The following is a 9,513-nucleotide window of genomic DNA, read 5'->3' as shown; positions in this document are numbered from 1 at the left end:
GCAGCCAGTAGAGTAGAGATAACAGTCCGTTATAACACCTACAGCCAGAGGTATAGGATAACCAGCAGCCAGTAGAGTAGAGATAACAGTCCGTTATAACACCTACAGCCAGAGGTATAGGATAACCAGCAGCCAGTAGAGTAGAGATAACAGTCCGTTATAACACCTACAGCCAGAGGTATAGGATAACCAGCAGCCAGTGATGAAAACAGTAGCCCTAAGTACAGTGTAGATAAGTAGGGAGGGAGTCTACCTGTGGGGCCTTTGCTGTAGATTACCTCCCTTCACTGAGAGGGAAGCAGTGGAAATCACTTTAACACCCTCTGTGCGTGTGTGTGTGTGTTACAGTGTTTAGGCATTGAGGTTGAAACACACCTGCTCTGCTTCTGCCTGCCTGCCTGTCTGCCTGTCTGCCTGTCTGCCTGTCTGCCTGCCTGTCTGTCTGTCTGTCTGTCTGTCTGTCTGTCTGTCTGTCCTGTCTGCCTGCCTGTCTGTCTGCCTGCCTGCCTGCCTGCCTGCCTGTCTGTCTGTCTGTCTGTCTGTCTGTCTGTCTGTCTGTCTGTCTGTCTGTCTGTCTGTCTGTCTGCCTGCCTGCCTGTCTGCCTGCCTGCCTGTCTGTCTGTCTGTCTGTCTGTCTGTCTGTCTGTCTGTCTGTCTGTCTGTCCTGGACCAATGGGATTGGCGTTTATCTTGTATCTGAGCTACTGCTGCCACAGTGACAGTGAGGGTTCACCACGGCAACCAGGGGACTCTTATCTCTCACACCCCCTAAGAGGCTGGAGACCAGGGAATCTAATCAACGAGAACATTTAGCCCCTATCCATACCTCCCATAACTCAAACTGTCTGACAGCAGGTAGTCTAAATTGAGCTGTGGGTTTAATTTAAATTAAATAAATAAATAAATGCAATTTAAAACAACTACAAAACTAAAAGCTTGTTGACTTTACCAGAGTATAGAGTTGGGCACCACACACATTCACCTCATCAGTCCAATGACAATTCACAATTCATTGCGTAATCCATCTTAATCAAATAGCCCATCAGAGACAATATATCCTCCCCTCAATCTCTTTCTCTCTCTCCGCTGAGGCCGGATGGAGTGATTGAGGGGTGTAAAGAAAAGGATGTTTTACCCTCCAACCCGCCCTCCTCCCCATCACTAAGACAGCTCTTAAGTGCTTGTGGGTTTTTATGTTTGCAGTGTTTTATAGGAGAATGCAGGAGCCAGCAGCAGTAAAGGGGTGAAGGGGTGGGAGTGGGTGGGGTGGGGGAGTTACTGTAAATCCAATCTTTATTGAGAACGACACAAACTACAAACAGTCCTCCCCTATCCTCTCGCCCTCTCTACTGATCGATCAGCAGCACAGTGAATGAAGTGATGCTCGTGTGTGGTTCTGTGTGCCCCCCCCCCCCCAACCTCCCCCGACCAAACTCTGGTTACCATAGTGACAGAGATACTCAGGAAAGGTCTCCTTGATCCCTCTCTCTGTTACTTCTTTCTCATTTTAGCTTTGTCCAAAATCCTACCCTATTCATTACATAGTGCACTACTTTTGCTGTGCACAATACTAGTGTCCACATTTGTCTGGCCAAAAGTACGGCATTATATAGGGAATAGGGTGCCATTTGGTTTGGGACACACTCTCAGTCAGCCTGTCTCGTTCCCTCACCTTGCTCTGCCTGTCCTTCCCTCCAGGGGTTGTTTACAGCTCTGTTTCACTTGTTATTCAGTGGCACTTTTCATAGTGAGAGTGGGACTCTATAAAAAGCCTTGTAAAAAATACAGGCTGCTGGCTCTGATGTTGGAGCCAACATGATGTTAATGAGAGATTAGTTATTCACACAGCACAACATCGGCGGCCATGATGTTTTATGACAGTTGACACTAAATGACCAATGAAGAAACATCATTTTCTATGCAAAACCTGATAATCAAGTAGCTCTGGACTGGACACACCAAACACTGTGATGCTAAATGAATGCCAAACAAAGTATGGATGATTAAAGTCTAGCTATGATCACAAAGCAACTTCAGGCTGATATAGCATGATACACTTGACTTTACTGCCATCTGGAGGTGGAAAGTTACACAACACACAAATGGCACTGAGAAACCAGTTTATTGTATCATATTAACTTATTTCTAAATTACACATAAATACAATTCTGATCAGTTAATACTATAGTTTAAAAAAGCTGGAAACTGAGAAGACCACAGGGTCAGGGTGGTTAATTCAACAACAGAAGTACAGCATAATCATAAGCTCTCTGGGTGTCACTCTGAGTACAGTACAGTAGAGTCACACACACACACACACACACACACACACACACACACACACACACACACACACACACACACACACACACAAAGAAGATACGTTTTTTAACAAACTCCCAGAGCATTATTTCCCAAAATGGAGGAATTATAAATGTGGGTGGGTAATCAGGTTAACTGTGACCTGATTATGATGGGATCATGATAACGTATCAACCCTCAGGCCATAGCCTGTCTTGGTTAGAGTCAAAACTCTATCAGTACAATAATACTTCTCATTTCACAGTGATTTGTCGCATATAGAGTCCCGAGGCCTCAGGACATACCCAATATGTTGTACTATAACAAATGCCACTTATTATTACTATAAGTAACGTTACCTAACATGTAATTCCTTTAAGTAGTGCTGTCTTACTTATTACTAGTATGTTACGTTATTACTAAGTAATGATATTACTAAGTAACGCTATGTTATTAATAATTAATGTTGTTGTGATTAAGTTTTACTCGTAATGTTATGTTATTACTTAGTAACATAATAATGCCCACTTCGCACCAGCGAATGCACCTGACGATTTGCAACACCGAAAATATTCTAAATTTGGTGCACAACAATATCACTAGTATTAAAGTCACAACTACGGGAAAGATGACCAATGGCTAAAAAACGTGAAGAGAGAGTTGATATTTAAAATGCCATGATGTGAGTGTGATACCGAAGTCAAACCGCCACAGAACTACAGCGTCAATTTCAGGTGTGTATTCAGCTCGGTAGTTAGTGTCGTTTTCGTTATATAAAGCACTTTTATTCAGTTTGAATACGGAGGAGGAAAAACTTGGCATGTGTCATTTTGCTGTAAACAATGACGCATGGAATGTACCAAATAGGAGGGGTGATTTATGACCTATATACGGCATGACCATAAAAGGAATGACTCTCTGTCTTGTTGTGTTATACGACACTATGCAGAGTATAAACAAACGAACTGTTCATATCGAGCTTACTGTTTCTCTGTCTCTCTCACCACCCTCTACTGGCCAACAGCTAAAAATAAATCTTACTGTATAACGTAATTTGTAGCCTAATGACAGAGACTGGTGGAAAAGAAAAATAATGCAAATGTTACTTAGAATTCATCTCCCTTCTCTCATCTCCCTTTTCCTAATCTCCTTTTCCTCATCTCCTCTTTCCTCATCTCCTCTTTCCTCATCTCTTCTTTCCTCATCTGTTCTTGTACACTATTTATTTTGAGGTCAGTGACCACAGAGGAAACATGAGAAGGAGAGAAGAGGAAATGTATAACTGCCGTGCTTTAACTTTTGAAGGATGTCTCAACCAAGTCTCAAAGCAGCATACCACCCTGCATCCCACTGCTGGCTTGCTTCTGTAGCTGAGCAGGGTTGGTCATGATCAGTCCCTGGATGGGAGACCAGATGCTGCTGGAAGTGGTGTTGGAGGGCCAGTAGGAGGCAACCTTTCCTCTGGTCTAAAAAAAAAAATCCCAATGCCACAGGGCAGTGATTGGGGACATTGCCCTGTGAAGTGGGTCCGTCTTTCAGATGGAACGTTAAATGGGTGTCCTGACTCTCTGTTGTCACTAAAGATACCTTATCGTAAGAGTAAGGGTGTGGCTAAATTCCCAATCTGGCCTTAATACCACCATGGCCATCTCATCATCCCCAGTTTACAATTGGCTCGTCCCCTCCCCTGTAACTATTCCCAAGGTTGTTGCTGTAAAGGAGAATGTGTTCTCAGCCAACTTACCGGGGGGTAATGTAATAATGCCCCTTACTCGTGAGTGTGTGTCCTTCAATTGTCGGGTACTGCAGGGTTCCCCAACTGGCAGGGTGCATTTAATTGAACTTATATGGTGATTGGCATCACTTTCATAGTATGACAACCGGCAAAACAGTTGGTCTTTCAATCACCCACGTGGGTATAACTAATGAGGAGATGGCACGTGGGTACCTGCTTCTATAAACCAATGAGGAGATGGGAGAGGCAGGACTCGCATGCGCGATCCATGTCAGAAATAGGAATTTATTTTATTTTAGCCCTTGGCAACGCAGACGCTCGTTGGTGCGCGCAAGCAGTGTGGGTGCAATAATTGAAAAACATTGATTCCTACATTTATTAGGGTATTATTAGGGTATTATGCAAATGTGATATTTCAGTTGTTTGTTTTTTTTAAATAAATTAACAAACATTTTTTTTTTTAAACCTGTTTTTGCTTTGTCATTGTGGGGTATTGTGTGTAGAGGGAAAAAATGGTTTAATCAATTTTAGAATTAGACTGTAACATAAGATTTGAAGGGGTCTGAGTACTTTCCGAAGCCACTGTATGGGATCGTATACAAATGTAAGCGAATTTTGAAATTATTTTCTTTTAGTTGAATATGACATCTGTTTGGGCTTCTTGCTGTCAATTTTCAGTCTACAAACTATTTGTCATTATTTTCCGGCCCCCTGACCATCTGCTCAATAACAAATTAGCCCGCAGCTGAATCTAGTTGATGATCTCTGGCTTTACTGTTTGTATCCCATGATGACCCCTCTCATCCCCAGACTTACACACAACCAATGAGACTGACATACGGTCGATATTACTGGCACAGACAGACACACACACAGACACACAGACACAGACACACACACAGACACAGACACACACACACACACACACACACACACACACACACACACACACACACACACACACACACACACACACACACACACACACACACACACACACACACACAGCTAAACTCAGTATCACTGTCACTCATACTTCCGGTGGCCGGAAACTGACAAAAGAGGAACAGCCTTTTTTTGTCAGCACTGACACATGTACAACACATGATACGTAGACCACAGCTCGAGACGCAAGCCAGCAGAGAGACGTAGAGGGGAAGTGTAACAGGCAGGGTAGTTTGCAGAACAAGCAGAAGAAGGAGAAGAGGGTATTATTTTATAAAGTTACCAGAATCCCCTGCATTTTGGACGGTGGAGAGGGTAAGATGCACCAGTGTGTGTAGCCTGTGTCAGATGAACTGTCTTGTGAGTGTGTGTTTTGACCCAGGGTCTCAGTGAGAGATAGAGAGAGGGGATGTTGGAGGATGGGATAGAGGCTTGGATGTGAACAGTATAGAACGGCAGTAGGCTTCTATTCTATTGATGGGCCAAAACTCTCACTCTCCTGTACTGTGAGTAGAACAAGACAACTAGTTAAGTTACAGAATGCTTAACCTATACCATGTTGATATTACTATACTTGACATGACACATACACATATGCACGCACACACACACACACACACACACACACACACACACACACACACACACACACACACACACACACACACACACACACACACACACACACACACACACACACACACACTTGGATATTTGGGTGGACATTTGATTTGTGGTGGGTAGGGTTGAGTAGTGTTGGGTGAGGTATGGTTGGGTTGGGTAGGGTTGGTTAGGGTAAGGTAAGGTAGGGTTGGGTTGGGTAGGGTTGGGTAAGGTGGAGTTGGGTTGGGTAGGGTAGGGTTGGGTAGGGTAGGGTTGGTTAGGGTAAGGTAGGGTTGGGTTGGGTTGGGTTGGGTAGGGTTGGGTAAGATAGAGTTGGGGAGGGTTGGGTAGTGTAAGGTTGGGTTGGGTTGGGTAGGGTTGGGTAGGGTTGGGTAGGGTAAGATAGAGTTGGGGAGGGTTGGGTAGTATAAGGTAGGGTTGGGTTGGGTAGGGTTGGGTAAGGTAGGGTTGGGGAGGGTTGGGTAGTGTAAGGTAGGGTTGGGTTGGGTAGGGTTGGGTAGGGTAAGATAGAGTTGGGTAGGGTATGGTAAGGTAAGGTTGGGTTGGGGTGGGTAGGGTTGGGTAGGGTAAGGTAGAGTAGGGTAGGGTAGGGTAGGGTTGGGTAGGGTAAGGTAGAGTAGGGTAGGGTAGGGTAGGGTTGGGTAGGGTAGGGTAGGGTTGGTAGGGTAGGGTTGGGTAGGGTAGGGTAGGGTAGGGTTGGGTTGGGTAGGGTACGGTAAGGTTGGGTAGGGGTGGGTAGGGTTGGGTAGGGTAAGGTAGGGTAGGGTTGGGCTGGGTAGGGTAAGGTAGAGTAGGGTAGGGTAGGGTAGGGTAGGGTTGGGTAGGGTAGGGTAGGGTAGGGTAAGGTAGGGTAGGGTTGGGTTGGGTTGGGTAGGGTAGGGTAGGGTAGGGTAGGGTAAGGTTGGGTTGGGTAGGGTAGGGTAGGGTAGGGTAGGGTTGGGTTGGGTAGGGTAGAGGTAAGGTAGAGTTGGGTTGGGTAAGGTAGGGTAGGTTTGGGTAGGGTAGGGTAAGGTAAGGTCGGGTAAGGTAAGGTAGGGTTGGATTGGGTAGGGTTGGGTAGGGTATGGTAAGGTAAAGTTGGGTTGGGTAGGGTAAGGTAGAGTTGGGTTGGGTAGGGTAGGGTAGGGTAGAGTTGGGTTGGGTTGGGTAGGGTAGGGTTTGGTTGGGTAGGTTAGGGTAAGGTAGAGTTGGGTTGGGTAGGGTAGGGTAAGGTAGAGTTGGGTTGGGTAGGGTAGGGTAAGGTAGGGTTGGGTTGGGTAGGGTAGGGTAGGGTAGGGTTGGGTTGGGTAGGGTAGGGTAAGGTAGGGTTGGGTTGGGTTGGGTAGAGTAAGATCTGAAAGCGGAAGTATGCGTCCAGAATGAAGTTAGAAATAGGAAGTGTGTGTCAGCTGTCATAGTGAACTTGTCAGAATAACCCAGTCAGCAAGTGTGTGTGTCAGTTGTCATAGTGAACGTGTCAGAATAACCCAGTCAGCCAGTGTGTGTCAGTTGTCATAGTGAACTTGTCAGAATAACCCAGTCAGCCAGTGTGTGTCAGTTGTCATAGTGAACGTGTCAGAATAACCCAGTCAGCCAGTGTGTGTCAGTTGTCATAGTGAACGTGTCAGAATAACCCAGTCAGCCAGTGTGTGTGTCAGTTGTCATAGTGAACTTGTCAGAATACCCCAGTCAGCCAGTGTGTGTGTCAGTTGTCATAGTGAACTTGTCAGAATACCCCAGTCAGCCAGTGTGTGTGTGTCAGTTGTCATAGTGAACTTGTCAGAATACCCCAGTCAGCCAGTGTGTGTGTCAGTTGTCATAGTGAACTTGTCAGAATACCCCAGTCAGCCAGTGTGTGTGTCAGTTGTCATAGTGAACTTGTCAGAATACCCCAGTCAGCCAGTGTGTGTCAGTTGTCATAGTGAACTTGTCAGAATAACCCAGTCAGCCAGTGTGTGTCAGTTGTCATAGTGAACTTGTCAGAATACCCCAGTCAGCCAGTGTGTGTCAGTTGTCATAGTGAACGTGTCAGAATACCCCAGTCAGCCAGTGTGTGTCAGTTGTCATAGTGAACTTGTCAGAATACCCCAGTCAGCCAGTGTGTGTCAGTTGTCATAGTGAACTTGTCAGAATACCCCAGTCAGCCAGTGTGTGTCAGTTGTCATAGTGAACTTGTCAGAATACCCCAGTCAGCCAGTGTGTGTCAGTTGTCATAGTGAACGTGTCAGAATACCCCAGTCAGCCAGTGTGTGTCAGTTGTCATAGTGAACTTGTCAGAATACCCCAGTCAGCCAGTGTGTGTGTGTCAGTTGTCATAGTGAATGTGTCAGAATACCCCAGTCAGCCAGTGTGTGTCAGTTGTCATAGTGAACTTGTCAGAATAACCCAGTCAGCCAGTGTGTGTGTCAGTTGTCATAGTGAACTTGTCAGAATACCCCAGTCAGCCAGTGTGTGTGTGTCAGTTGTCATAGTGAACTTGTCAGAATACCCCAGTCAGCCAGTGTGTGTCAGTTGTCATAGTGAACTTGTCAGAATACCCCAGTCAGCCAGTGTGTGTCAGTTGTCATAGTGAACGTGTCAGAATAACCCAGTCAGCCAGTGTGTGTCAGTTGTCATAGTGAACTTGTCAGAATACCTCAGTCAGCCAGTGTGTGTCAGTTGTCATAGTGAACGTGTCAGAATACCCCAGTCAGCCAGTGTGTGTCAGTTGTCATAGTGAACGTGTCAGAATACCTCAGTCAGCCAGTGTGTGTCAGTTGTCATAGTGAACGTGTCAGAATACCCCAGTCAGCCAGTGTGTGTCAGTTGTCATAGTGAACGTGTCAGAATAACCCAGTCAGCCAGTGTGTGTCAGTTGTCATAGTGAACGTGTCAGAATACCCCAGTCAGCCAGTGTGTGTCAGTTGTCATAGTGAACTTGACAGAATACCCCAGTCAGCAAGTGTGTGTGTCAGTTGTCATAGTGAACTTGTCAGAATACCCCAGTCAGCAAGTGTGTGTGTCAGTTGTCATAGTGAACTTGTCAGAATACCCCAGTCAGCAAGTGTGTGTGTCAGTTGTCATAGTGAACTTGTCAGAATACCCCAGTCAGCCAGTGTGTGTCAGTTGTCATAGTGAACTTGTCAGAATAACCCAGTCAGCCAGTGTGTGTGTCAGTTGTCATAGTGAACTTGTCAGAATACCCCAGTCAGCCAGTGTGTGTGTGTCAGTTGTCATAGTGAACTTGTCAGAATACCCCAGTCAGCCAGTGTGTGTCAGTTGTCATAGTGAACTTGTCAGAATACCCCAGTCAGCCAGTGTGTGTCAGTTGTCATAGTGAACGTGTCAGAATACCCCAGTCAGCCAGTGTGTGTCAGTTGTCATAGTGAACGTGTCAGAATAACCCAGTCAGCCAGTGTGTGTCAATTGTCATAGTGAACGTGTCAGAATACCCCAGTCAGCCAGTGTGTGTCAGTTGTCATAGTGAACGTGTCAGAATACCCCAGTCAGCCAGTGTGTGTCAGTTGTCATAGTGAACGTGTCAGAATAACCCAGTCAGCCAGGGTGTGTGTCTGTGTGGGACTTGTGGTTGGGATTGGGAAGTGTGTTTCAGTGTAAGTCTTCTTATCATGTGACATACACACCCATTTTCTGTCCTCTCCCTTCACACGTTCTTTCTCTCATTCATTTTTCCCAACCCAACACTTCATCCCTTACTATTCTCTTTCTCTCTCTCTCTCTCTCTCTCTCTCTCTCTCTCTCTCTCTCTTTTCTCTCTCTCTCTCTCAGTATGGCAGTGTGGGACCTGTCTGTTACGGTGGAGGACCTGGGAGCTGATGCTCCGCCCATCACTGTCAGTGTGACCTCTGACCTACACATAGGTGGAGTCATCCTCAAACTGGTGGAGAAGTCACGTGAGTCACACACATATTCAGATGTATGGTCAGTAT

Source organism: Oncorhynchus masou, chromosome 9 (assembly GCF_036934945.1).
Source record: "Oncorhynchus masou masou isolate Uvic2021 chromosome 9, UVic_Omas_1.1, whole genome shotgun sequence".
NCBI classification, from domain to species: Eukaryota; Metazoa; Chordata; class Actinopteri; order Salmoniformes; family Salmonidae; genus Oncorhynchus; species Oncorhynchus masou.
This window is presented reverse-complemented; position numbering follows the sequence as displayed.